The following is a 12,880-nucleotide window of genomic DNA, read 5'->3' on the forward strand; positions in this document are numbered from 1 at the left end:
GTGTTTATATCACTATTCATGCATTTGGAGTTGATTTTAGCAACTAATTAGAATGTGAGCTTACTTATTTCTAATAGGCACCTTGTTTTCAGAAAGATAAACTGTTTTGTGTGGTTATTATAAAGGTGTAGAGTGTAGAAGCGTTTGAGAACCCTTAATTAAAATGATTCAGTGAGAGCATTTTAACTATGAGGCTAAATTTAAATATTTAAAGATAGAGCCTTTTAGAATATTTCCTTGGCACATTTCCCCACTGTAAAAAGCAGCTTCTTATTCTAAGTTAGGCGTAGAAAGGGCTTGATTTTTTTAAGAAAGTTGAAAACTTCTTACAGGTTGATAAAGAGCAAACATTTTCTAAGTCACTGTAAACTAAAATATAAAACTTAGCAATCTTCAGGAAGCAAAGCATAATAGGATTCAAGAAAATTTTTTTTCTGCCGTTAGGTGGTGCCCTAAACCAAAGTTTATTAGTGGATATGCTAAATTAAGCAGTCCCGAGTGAACCTTGTCATTGTCAGCTTATTGGAATCACATGTGCTTGTGTGGTTACTGCATTCATAGTGTGAGAATTTTAGTTTGTCCTCAGCATCTCATGACTTATTGAACAGATGTATCTATATATATCTGTGTATGTGGTGTACACAACAGAACCAAGAGATGACTTAATTCACATGCATACTCTAGTGAAATAGCAAATTAGTTTTATATATGCAAGTGTTCCAAACTTTCAGACATTAGTGCCTAACAAAGTATATTTAATCTAAAAACTGCAGAACATCATTAAATCTTTAGTTTATAGGGCTGTTTGAGACCTGGTAGCCCCTCAGGTCCTTTATGAATATCAAGTTATTGGGTTAATGATATCTGTAGAAGTTACTCAGTTGTATAAAGACAATAGATAAGCAAGTCATAATAGTGAGGAACCGCATCTTGTTTTTCATTCATAGGAAGATGGTTGTCTTGTGGGGAGGAGGTGAAGCTGTACGGGAATAGGGACTGGGAAAGAAGAAGAATATGCAAAACAACAACATGGGAAAAGGCAGATCATTTAGGGTGTGGCTTGGTTTTTAAGTGACAATTGCCAAGAATAGTAGTAAAACCTAAAAAGTAAATGAACTGGTTGAGGATTTTTCTCATCCCTAATAATCAACAGAACTCTCTCAGAGGGAGAGATTGTTAGTTTCCCCTAAAGTATTGGTACATCAAAATTTATTAATGTTTTTAGCTGGAGTAGCAGCCCAAGTGGTGTCCCTAGAGATTAAATGCTTCAGTTCAGTTCAGCCGCTCAGTCGTGTCCAACTCTTTGCCACCCCATGAACCGCAGTACGCCAGGCCTCCCTGTCCATCACCAACTCCTGGAGTTTACCCAAACTCATGTCCATTGAGTCGGTGATGCCATCCAACCATCTCGTCCTCTGTCGTCCTCTTCTGCCTTCAGTCTTTCCCAGCATCAGGGTCTTTTCAAATGAGTCAGCTCTTCGCATCAGGTGGCCAAAATATTGGAGTTTGAGCTTCACCCAGGACTGATTTGAACACCCAGGACTGATTCCTTCAGGATGGACTGTTGCATCTCCTTGCAGTTCAAGGGACTCTCAAGACTCTTCTCCAACACCACAGTTCAAAAGCATCAATTCTTCAAGGCTCAGCTTTCTTTATAGTCCAACTCTCACATCCATACATAACTACTGGAAAGACCATAGCCTTGACTAGACAGACCTTTGTTGCCAAAGTAATGTCTCTGCTTTTTAATATGCTGTCTAGGTTGTACATAACTTTCCTTACAAGGAGTAAGCGTCTTAGGTATTTATGTAAGGATATATTAGTTTTTATAATTAACTTTGGAAAAAGCTGTGTGGGTCTTGTGGGAATGCTAAGTATACAGCACTTAAGGAGAAATCCTTGATGATTAGTTGGATAGATTTATTAAAGACTGAGAAACTAATGCATTTTAAGAATTGGAACAGAAATCAGTATCAGGCATCCTGTAGGTTTACAAAAGGATGTCAATTACTTAAGGTCAATGAGGTTCCATGTAGAACATAAAATCTTTAAAACCTCCCACTCTAGTGATCTTTTAAAACTGGATGTTTCTTTTTTTGTGAGTTTTGGCCGTGCCACACAGCCTGTGGGGTATTAGTTCCCCAACCAGGAATTGAACTCACACCCTTGGCAGTAACATCATGGAGTCCTAACCACTGGACCAAGAGGGAATTCCCAAAACTGGATGTAAGTAAGCACTTCTTAAATGCCAGTTTAAGGATATTTCCTGATACACAGTGTTACTTATTAAAGCACTGATTTCCTTTTGAAAAGCTTTAAAAGTTGAACTTAGAGTTTTATGAACTGTGGAAAAGCAGTCTTTAAAAATACCAAAACCAGCGATATTTTATAAGTCAATATAGCCACAAGAAACACAAATTAGATGTGTATGTGTCTAATCTGTGATGCTAAAGACCAAACTGATGAACACACAGGTTATTAAAATAGCAATTTTTGACAATGCAGTTCTCTCAATTCTGTTCACAGGTCTTGTTTTTCCTTTACTCATTATGATGCCTTTGAGAGTTTTTTAACTTGCAGTATAGTTTCTGTACAGTATTTTATGAGTTACAGGTATATAATAAAGTGATTCACAATTTTTAAAGGTTATACTCCATTTATAGTTATAAAATATTGGCTGTCTTCCCCATGTTGTACAATATACCCTTGTATAAGAGCTTATTTTATACCTAATTGTTTGTACCTCTGTCTCCCCTGCACTTATGTTGACCCCCACCCATTCTCTTTGCTATTAACTACTAGTTTGTTCTCTATATCTGTGAATCTGAATTTTTTTGTTTGTTTTTGTTTTGTTCATTAGTTTGTTGTATTTTTTAGACTACACATGTAAGTGGTATCATAAAGTATTGTCTTTGTCTGGCATATTGCACTTAGCATAGTGCCCTCCAAGCCCATCTGTTTTGTTGCAAATGGCAAAATTTCCTTTTTTAGTGACAGTAGTATTCCATTGTATATTCATTCATCATTCATTATATAGTCTTTATCCATTCATCTGTTGATGGACACTTAGATTGCTTTGAAAAGGTACATGCAGCCCAATATTCATAGCAGTGTTATTTACTATTCCCAGTTCTTGATTTCCTGGAGCACTTTTGATAGCTATCACTTCTTGTTGCATAGTTTGTAAGGAGAACAGTGATGGTTTCCCAAGCCTTAAGAAGAAAGGGCAAGGGATATGTCAGAAAAGAATCTTTCCTTATTGTATCTTAGGCAAGTGTCTCTAATTCCTTGAGCTTTCCCTTCAGAAAAGTTTTAATGATGTGACCCCATAGGCTGTTGCAAAGGTCAAATGAGACAATGTATAAGTATTTTCAAGTAGCAAAGACTTGTGTGAATTAGATATTATTAAAAGTAGTTCAGAACATGTGGCTGTGGCTGAACTGTCTCATTCTTGAAATTGTAATTAACAAGAACGTAGTCTTATTAAAAGGGAAACTTTGCTCAAGTTTATTTTTTACAATATTACCTTGGCTTTCTGAGAGTTCTAAATAATCAAGGAAAGTAGAATGAGGAAACTCTTCTTATGATCCAGATGTTTTTGTAGATATTGAAATGCTTTTAGTCTGCAAATGCCACTTAATAATGGTGTGAGTGGATGATCTGCTGGATATGTTTGAAACTTTCACAGTGTTATAATACATCTTGTATAGTGGAATATTAACATTATTTTAATCTTTTCACTGAATCCAGCTGTTCCCAGATAGAAGCGTGCTAATTTTGCCATGCCATGTAAAAAATAAGATATCATTCCAAAGCACTGAATTTTTTAAAACCTTTTTTTTTTCTTACACAAGGATACTAAGGTACATGTTTTTTCCTCAACAGTTTTGGCAGAATAAACTGTCTGTGCAGGGACCAGGAAATCAACATTTAACATGGATTTGTTAGTACCTATTGTGTGTTTCAGATGTGTTTTTCAAAGGTAAACAACAAGATTCTCTACTCCGAAAGAGTTTATATTCCAGTAAGGAAAACAATTTAAAACTTTTTTTTTTTCTCAAAGAGTAAGAAGTGCTATAAAAATATAGTAATGTGATAAGAAGTGTTTGGGGTGGAGGGGCTGTAGTGACTGAGAGCAGTAGGGGCTAATGTGGGATCACCTGAATGATAAGAGGCATTACTCAGAATATCACAAAAAAGAATATCGTGGGCAAAGCTAAGAGCAAGTGAGAGACCTTAAGGCAGGAATTAGGTGGGCAGGTTCAGGGACTAGTGGGAGGCAAGTGGTGGCTGAGGAGAGCTGAGGATGGAGAGGGAGGCAGAGCCCATGGGATAGGTTGGATTGTGTAGGTCACTATAAGTAACCTGGTGAATTCCCAGTGACAATTCGTAGTGAAATGGGAATAAGTGAAAGATTTTAAGGGGATGACAATTTTTTAAAATTTATTTTAAATTGAAGGGTGATTGCTTTACAGTATTGTGTTCATTTTTGCCAAACATCATCATGAGTCAGTCGTAGGCTTACCCATGTCCCCTCCCACTGGAACCTTCCTCCCACTTCCCTCCCCATCCCACCCTTCTAGGTTGTTACCCAGCCTCGATTTGAGTTGCCTGAGTCATACAGCAAGGGAATGACAATTTTTAAACAACCTTATTGAGATATTTACATACTCTTAAGATTCACCCATTTGAATTCAATGAGCAATTCAATGTTTTCTAGCATATTTATAGAGTTGTAGAACCATCACCATGATCTAATTTTAGAATCTGATTTGTTTAAAAGATCATCTTGGCTCTTGTATGGAGAACGGATTATAGAGGGGGAACAGGGTAAAAGGATAGTATCAGTTAGCAGGCTAGTGATGTTACCCAGGTGAGAGATTTTCAAAGTGCCCAAAGGAAAATTGGCATTTTTTTCACTCTTTCATTGCATCACTTGCCAACTACCTGTTGACCCTGTGCTCTATGCTAGGCCCTGTACCAGGAGCCAGGTCTCCAGTGATGGAGACGATATTAGACGTGATCCGTGTGGAGCACACAGCACACGGACTGTGCGTCTCCTCGCAGGTTTGACGAGGATGCTTCTTTCATCAAACCTGCAGGGAGAGTCTCTGACTACACCTGCTAAAACAGTCTTGTCTCTGTGACATGGAGTTATCATGGCAGTGACAGCCCATCACTCTTGCCACGCTCTGTTAGAGTCAAGCAACAGTTCCCTCCCACACTCGGGAGATTAAACAAATGTGTGAACACTGGGAGGGGCTGGGGGTGGGGAATCATTGAGTTATTTTATGGCCTCTCAGTCACAGTCCCTGAGCCTAATCTGTAAAGCTGGTATAAAAATAACCTACTTCACGGGTGGTTATGCAGATTCAACATAAGATAACCTATAGCAAACTCAGCCCTCCGGGCTTTAGCCCTTGGTAAGAAATTTCATTTGAAGAATAGAGAACTGAACATATCAAAGTCAACCTATAAAGAGCCTTTCTCACTTTACCCACTACCCACAGTGAAAAAGGCCTCAGTGCTGTCCAGAATTAGACCTAGGATGGAGTGTCCTGCATGAGCATGCTTGGCCTGTGACAAGAGAGTACTCAGGAAGATGGATCAAAGGCTGCCTCCTCTTTTTCTGTGGAGTCGCAGCGAGAACATCCCCTTCCAAACATTTCATACGCCAACAGCCAAGAATGCCATTTACAGAGTATTTTGCACTTATGCTCAGTATACTGTCACTTCTTCCCCACCATCTAGTGGGGTTACAGTCTGTGCCATAAGCCTGTGGCTAAACTCTGCCAGGTGTTTCTTCAACTCCAAATTCTTGAAACCCCCTCTTATAGCCTTCCGGAGTCTCATCTGCAAATGGATTCAAATGTACTGCATTACAATCAGATCTTTAAAAACAGGCACAGCTGTAAAGTTTTTGAAATTTTAGTCAAAGCAAAAACAAAAAATAAGCCTGAACTTACTCCCCTCTACTAGTGGGGGAGGATGAAGGAACACTTAAACACTATTATATATATCACTCAACTTTAAGAAGACATTTTTGTTTGTTTTGTTTTGTATTTACCCTCGGCAGTGAGAGTACAGAGTCCTAACCACTGGACTGACAGGGAATTCCCAAGACATATTTTTTTTTAAAAAAAAAAGAATGTGGGACTGTTAATATTCTTTGTTTTCCCTTAAATGCTCAGGAGGAATAGATGTGCATCATTTGGTGGGTTTGTTTAGTTAACATTAGACCTAGTCGTTTATTTATTTATTTATTTTTTTAGGCCATGAGGCTTGCAGAACCTTAGTTCCCTGACCAGGGATTGAACCCAGGTCACTGCAGTGAACGTGCCAAGCCCTAACCACTAGACCAGCAGGGAATTTCCTAGACCTAGTGGTTTAAAAGATCTTTAATAGCAATGCATGATTATTTTCATTTCAAGGGCTATTTTATTTAAGAAATACATATAATTTTTAAAGTTTACATAAAATCTCACCACCTCAAGGTAGCCATGATTAACACTGTGACGTACTTCCAGGTTTTTGTCAATGTTCATGTGTGCTGGTGGAGTACATGTACAAGAATGTCAAAATATGTCCTAGGGGCTCTGCGTGCTTGAATTAGCCCATATGGTTATTTTCAGATCCATATAGTTGGAATGATGTTGAAGCTGAAACTCCAATATTTTGGCCACCTGATGCGAAGAGCTGACTCATTTGAAAAGACCCTGATGCTGGGAAAGATTGAAGGCAGGAGGAAAAGGGAACGACAGAGGATGAGATGGTTGGATGGCATCACCGACTCAATGGACATGAGTTTGGGTAAACTCCGGGAGTTGGTGATGGACAGGGAGGCCTGGCATGCTGAGGTTCATGGGGTCGCAAAGAGTTGGACACGACTTAGTGACTGAACTGAACTGGACTGATAGTTGGAAAGCCCCTGGAAGAAGAGACTATATTTCTTTTCCTTTTGTATTCTTTCCAGGTACATAGTAGGCCTCTGAACTAGGTGGATACAAGACAAATGTGAGTTAACTAATGAATATATAAATAAGCCATAAAATATACACTTATGTAATGTCATTATTTGAAACATTTGCTTTAATTGCTTCCAACCATAATGAGACTCAGGACTATAATATATGTATTTCCCTTTTTGCATCCCTGCATGTTGATTTTTTCCATCTACCTTTGAGGAGTATATATTGAAATAAGGAAAATATTTTCATGAAAGCTTATTGTAAAGATGAAGTATGTAAGTTCTAGTTACTGATGTAATGTTGGCTGGCTTCTCTGTTATACATTCATGTCTCATGATGGACAAGAGAGATTATCATCTATTTCTTAGTACCTTCTTTAGTAGTAAATTGATTCATATACTTTACAAATGCCTTTACCAAATAATAATAAAAGTGCACAGCACCATATCTAAATGCCATAATCCTTTCTCATAAACTGATATTCTTAGGGAATTCTGGGAGCTCAAGCCTAGATGATTCTTTTGATTAAGAGGACCCTGATAGGTATCATGTAGATGCCACTGAGCAGCAAATCATCAAAAACAAAGTGCTGCCATTTGCCTGCCACCATCCAGTTTACTGAGCAACTAACTAAGCATCCTCACATCCAGCCCCACTGTGGGACGCAGGGAATGTGCATGGGGGCCTCTGCCTGTAGGAAGTCTTGCTAGGACCACTGACCACCGACCCTTCTCAAATGCTAGCACCCAAGATGGGCCTGTATTATCATTATTCCATCAGGCAGCTGCAGCCTACTTGAGAAGGAAGAGAGGTCCTGTGGGTGACCCAAGTCAGGGACCGTCCTTTGGTTTGAGTAATTAGAGGAATTTAACTGAGTCCCATGTTGGAGTGCAGGCTTAGATCTGAAACAGTCTTGAAAGCACCACATAGATGCAACAGGTGGCCCTGAATAACATGGGAGTCAACAGACTCAGGTTGGATCTCCAGTCCTACAACTTATATAAGGGTCTAAGGCAAGAAACATAACCTCTCTGTTTCCTGTTGCTACATAACAAGTTACTGCAAACTTACTGGCTTAAGACAACACCTGTTTAGTCCCTCATGATGTTAGGAGTCTGGGTACTGCTCAGTTGGATCCTCTGTTGAGGGTCTCACTAGGCTGCAACAAGGTATCTGCCAGGCTATATTGGGGAAGAATCTGCTAGAAGTCAAATCTTTTGCCCCATTGGGCCTAGTTGGTTCTGACCAGTTTTTGTTGTATCCTGGCTCTGTCATTCTTTTAATGGTTGTGCCCTGCTCCCTTCCTTCCCCTTTCAAGGTGAGGTTAGATTCAAAGACGGGAAGGTAGCAAATTTGGGGTGTGGGGGCAGTGAAAACAGATACGCCATCTCCAGAAAGGGGCTAAAATCTTACAATCCAGGTAATGAGAATTTTGACAACATTCCTGGGGCATGGGATTGAGATGGGGAGGGCTCTACTGTAGGCTGTCAATTAGCCACACTTGTATTTGCTGAAGTCTCCAAAATCTGCTCTGGACCTTGGTCACTGGTCCACATGGGTCGTTGCCACACTTAACCCCCATTCCACGTCAGATCCAGGGATGCTCCTTGTTATGTCTGAACTTCTGCTGAAGGTACAGAATTCCTGTGCTTCCCTCAGCCTTAAGTCACTCTGTGGAGCCAAAACCCTGTGGTACCTCAGAGCCACTCAGGAGCCTTCATCAGGTCAGCCTTCTCCCTTCACCAAAGAGGAAGCTGAGCCAGGGGAACACTCTGGGGGGCTGTCTAGGTTCTCTCTGCCTAAGGCACACCACGCAGCCATTTCTTCTCTGAGATCATGGTAGCCCTCGTGGACACCACCTGAGAAGAGAGGCCTCCATTTGCTTTGCGCTCTGATCTCATGAACCTTCATGGAATTCTCCTTGTCCCCCTTCTGGACTCATTTTCCTACTGCTGCTGCTGCTAAGTCACTTCAGTCGTGTCCGACTCTATGCAACCCCATAGACGGCAGCCCACCAGGCTCCCCCGTCCCTGGGATTCTCCAGGCAAGAACACTAGAGCGGGTCATTTTCCTACTACACTCCCTCAATTCCAGAAGAACCTAATCTTTGTGGGAGGAAGCTTTGATCTAATTCATCACCTGTGTTCCCAAATTTATTGCCTGGCTTTTGAGATTCAAAAGCACAAAGCTGATTACTTTGCTCTTCTCTGAGGTATCCGTTCCCCGCACATTTCTTAGTGAATGGCTCAAAGGGGGAGCAGAACAAGAGGTGCAAAGAAATACAGGGAAAAAACATTGTTTAATAGTTCAAGTTTATCAATCCAGCATAAACAGTATGTTGCATCGGGTAGCCATGCAATAAATATATTTGTGTGAAAGGATCAAACAGTTTTTTCAGAGAGACTTAATGCTTTCAAATCAGACTGTTAGGGAATGTTTTCCTTGGGAAAACATGATTTATGAGTGGCAATCACTGATAAAGTTTCCTTGCATCCACTTTCCTTGGATGCATCTGAGCCCTAAAGCAGAATTACTTAAGTTTAAAATTAGGTACATGAATATTCAAAGCAGCATTATTCATAAATAGCCCCAAAGTGGAAACAGCCCAAATGTCCATCAACTGATGAATATATAAATAAAATGTGGCATATCAACACAATGTGATAAAAAGAGTGAAGTACTGATGCATGCTATAACATGTTTGAAGTCTGACAACATGCTAAAGAAAAGAAGGAAATTGGAAAACTGTGTATCATATAATTTCATTTATGTGAAATGGAATAAACAAACCCACAGAGGCAGAAAGTAGATTAGTGCTTGCTTGGGACTGCCAGAGGGAGGAGAGAGATGGTGGGATTGGGGCTGATAGCTAAGGGGGGCTGGGTTTCTTTATGGAGGACTGAAAATATTCTAAAATTGATTATGGTAATGGATGCACAACTCTGTGAATATGCTACAGCCATTGAATTTATGCTTTAAGTAGTCAGTTGCACAGTTGTGTGGATTATACTCATTATAGCTGTTAAAAAATTTTGATATTTAAGTTTTGGTAGCTTCAGTTTATAAAGTTAGAAAAGTGAAGCCTCATATGAGAGTTTGTTTCTATATATTTAAATAACTTTTTCATTATTTAAAGTGAAATGGTTCTCTTTCTGTGGATCTAGAGCTGAGTGTAAACTCACAAATTCGTTATTTCTATGTATTAGTCTTTTGGGGGTCAGTACTCAGTCTTTCTCTTATCCAGTGAAGTTTTGTTACTAAATGCAAATTTGTCTGCCTGACACACAGTGAAGCCAAAATAAACCAAAACCCTATATATCTGTCTTAGTTATCTATCTAGTTACATGAAGTATTCTTCCAGATGAGGAAAGATTTTCAAAACTGTATATTAAAAAAATTAAGCAGGGGAGGGGAAGGAAATTGGAAGGCACAAAAAGCTGAAGACTTAACAGACAAAGGCTGTCTATAAATAGAGCATAAATGGACCAGTTTGGGGAAGGACACACAGCAGCCACTCCTGCTGGCAAACGCAGCCCAATCACTGCTCCTAAGACAGAGCTGAAACCTGGGCACTTGCTGGAATCCTCTCTGCCCCTCACCCCTACCCTGGGCTTCTCCTTCACTTCTTTTCAGTCTCTGTCACATCTTACCTTGCCTGAGGGGTCATACCATTGGTTGACCCTTCCTGAATAGAGGCTTTCTTGCCCTATTCTCTATTCCCTCACTCGAGCTCACTTCATGTTTCTTCAAAGCAACTACCACTTATGGGATTTGTTAGTTTGTTTGTAGTTTATCTCCTCGTGAAACTGGAAGCTCCACAGGGCAGGTATTCAGGGCAGGTCTTTGGTCTCAGCACTTAGAGGAGAGGTTGGCACACAGTAAGTTCTCAGTAAGTGATTGTTAAATGAATGCCTGGTAGGTTAGGAAAAGCAAAAGAAGTGGGTGCTTGGAAAGAGGAGCCAGCAGCTTCACTGTTAATGCTTATAAATGTTTTCATAAAAGGCAAAGTCATGATTTTTCTTTTTTTAAGAAAAGTGATTTTGTTTTCAAGTACCTAGAATAACACTAGGCTAACTAAGGATTTCTGGAATGCTTCGGGATTTCTTTCAATGAGTAGATGAAAATTATATCTAGTTAGCATTAATTTTTATGTGGAAATGGGTACATCCAAATTGTTTAAAAGCAGTTCTCCTGAATAATTTTAACATCCTCTTCACCCTGAAGAGCATTTAGCATACTCTTCCCTCAAAGATTCTATTAATGGGAACTGAAACCATGAGGTTTAAATGTAAAACAAAGGAGATTTTTTTTCTTTGTTCTAGCATATAAGCGAATACCTCAGTAATGAGCAGACCCAAGAATAAGATACTAAGGAACCCTAAGAAACTAACTTGGTGGCCTCTGATAACCTCAAACGTAGGAATGTTTTATTAAAAAGAATATAGGAAGAAGGGAAAGCCTCCTTTATGGTAGAATTATAATCAATAAATGGAGAAAGAATGATGGAAATAGATAATCACTATTAGGCAAAACTATTGCTGCAGGCAAGTATCATCACTATATTCTAAAATTAGTGGGTGAAAGTGTGATGAGAAAGAAGATATTAACATAGCCTCCCTATATTTCTCCACAAGATAGCTATATTAATTCTCAAGGGAACAATAGAACCTCCACAGTGGAGAAGCCTGGCGGACACCACTGACACTAATATTGAGCAGTCCTAAGGCTCCAGTACATCAACTCTGAGTGATGATGAATCACCTGACAAGATCACTGAGAAGGCACAATATCGATTGTGTGGGATCCTTGCAAAAATGCAGAATCCACATTTAGTCACAAGGAAATATCAGGTAAACCCAAATTAAGAGACGTTTTACAAAATAACTGGTCACTGCTCTTCAAATTGTAGCAATAGCAAACGATTCCATTCAGTTCAGTTCAGTTCAGTCGCTCAGTCATGTCCAACTCTTTGAGACCTCATGAATCGCAGCACACCAGGCCTCCCTGTCCATCACCAACTCCCGGAGTTTACTCAAACTCATGCCCATCGAGTTGGTGATGCCATCCAGCCATCTCATCCTCTGTCGTCCCCTTCTCCTCCTGCCCCCAATCCCTCCCAGCATCAGGGTCTTTTCCAATGAGTCGGCTCTTCGCATCAGGTGGCCAAAGTACTGGAGTTTCAGATTCAGCACCAGTCCTTACAATGAACACCCAGGACTGATCTCCTTTAGGATGGACTGATTGGATCTCCTTGCAGTCCAAGGGACTCTCAAGAGTCTTCTCCAACACCACAGTTCAAAAGCATCAGTTCTTCAGTGTTCAGCCTTCTTCACAGTCCAACTCTCACATCCATATATGACCACTGGAAAAACCATCACCTTGACAGACGGACATTTGTTGGCAAAGTAATGTCTCTGCTTTTTAATATGCTGTCTAGGTTGGTCATAACTTTCCTTCCAAGGAGTAAGCGTCTTTTAATTTCATGGCTGCAATCACCATCTGCAGTGATTTTGGAGCCCCCCAAAATAAAGTGTGATACTATTTCCACTGTTTCCCCATCTATTTCCCATGAAGTGATGGGACCGGATGCCATGATCTCAGTTTTCTGAATGTTGAGCTTTAAGCCAACTTTTTCGCTTTCCTCTTTCACTATCATTAAGAGGCATTTTAGTTCCTCTTCACTTTCTGCCGTAAGGGTGATGTCATCTACATATCTGAGGTTATTGATATTTCTCCCGGCAATCTTGATTCCATCTTGTGCTTCTTCCAGCCCAGCGTTTCTCATGATGTACTCTGCATAGAAGTTAAATAAGCAGGGTGACAACATGCAGCCTTGAAGTACTCCTTTTCCTATTTGGAACCAGTCTGTTGTTCCATGTCCAGTTCTAACTGTTGCTTCCTGACCTGCATAC

This window comes from Cervus elaphus, chromosome 9 (genome assembly GCF_910594005.1).
Source record: "Cervus elaphus chromosome 9, mCerEla1.1, whole genome shotgun sequence".
NCBI classification, from domain to species: domain Eukaryota; kingdom Metazoa; phylum Chordata; class Mammalia; order Artiodactyla; family Cervidae; genus Cervus; species Cervus elaphus.